The sequence below is a fragment of the Galeopterus variegatus genome, unplaced genomic scaffold (assembly GCF_000696425.1).
Source record: "Galeopterus variegatus unplaced genomic scaffold, G_variegatus-3.0.2 Scaffold681, whole genome shotgun sequence".
Lineage (NCBI taxonomy): Eukaryota > Metazoa > Chordata > Mammalia > Dermoptera > Cynocephalidae > Galeopterus > Galeopterus variegatus.
In genome coordinates, this window is record NW_007726792.1 from 546,097 (window position 1) to 547,253 (window position 1,157).

Genomic DNA, 1,157 nt, shown 5'->3' on the forward strand with positions numbered 1-1,157 from the left:
GGCCAAAGAGTGAGAAGAATGCCACCGTGTCTGCACTGTGCAGGCCATGCTGCCTCCCGGACAGGGTGTGGCCACCACCGCTCTGTGGGCTAAGAATAGAGGCACTGATGGGCCGCCATCTGTGGGGATGGAGCCAGCAGCGCAGGCGGCAAGTCTACCACATCGAAGCGTCCAGATCCCACCAGGACTGGGCCTGAAGATGAGGTCGGTCAGCACACGCTTTCACAGGCACATGACTGGAAGCACTTGACAGCGTGGGCATCCCGAGGGGGCCTGCAGAAAAGATGGTGATAAGAACGGAACACGCCCTCTCTCACGAGGAACTAGGACTCCTTACTGTGGAAGTACGCAATGACCAGTGGACTCTGCGACGAAAGAAACTAGGCAGCGAGGAGAAATCAGGCAGTGGACCTAAGAACAATAACTTGCGTTTCCTGTCATGGCCTGCCATGTGCCAGCCACTGCTTTAAGGACAGGGATCCAGTAGTAAGTGAAAGACAAAGCCCTTGCTCTCATCCAGCTTGTTCTACAGGTAGAAACAGACACCAACAAGTGAACTGATAAACTCGAGAACAGTGTGTGCTATTGAGAACGTGGAACAGGATGATGAGAGAGACTGGGGGAGGCCTTTGGGGCAGGCTCTCAGGGAAGGAGATAACCTGAATTGAGACTGGACTTCCGAGGAGGCAGTGGCCATGTTGCGATCTGAGCACAGATCATTCCAGAATGTAAAGCAAGTGAGAAGACTACGACAGGAAGAAGCTTATGCATGTGAGTAATGAAAGAAGACCAGCGAGGGTGAAGCGGGCTGCATCGGGGAGGGCATGGTGGAAGATGAGGTTGAAGATGTCAGCCATGGAGCCATCGTGATGAGAAGCCTGGGCTTATTTCTAACTGTGATGAGGAAGCCAGGGGGAGGCTTTGAGAGGGAGAGGGATGTGATCCATCTCACTGCAGAAAAGCAGGAGCAGAACCTGGAGCACCAGACTAGAGGCTGTGTCAAGAGTCAAGGAAAGATGGGCGGTGGCTTGCACTTGGAAGAAACTTGCAGTGGAGTTGGATAGATGGAGTGAAATTTGAAATACACTTTTAAGGTAGATATTTCTAACCACTTGCTGTTGGAGTGGATGTGGGAGGGAGTGAGGGAAAAGAAGGAA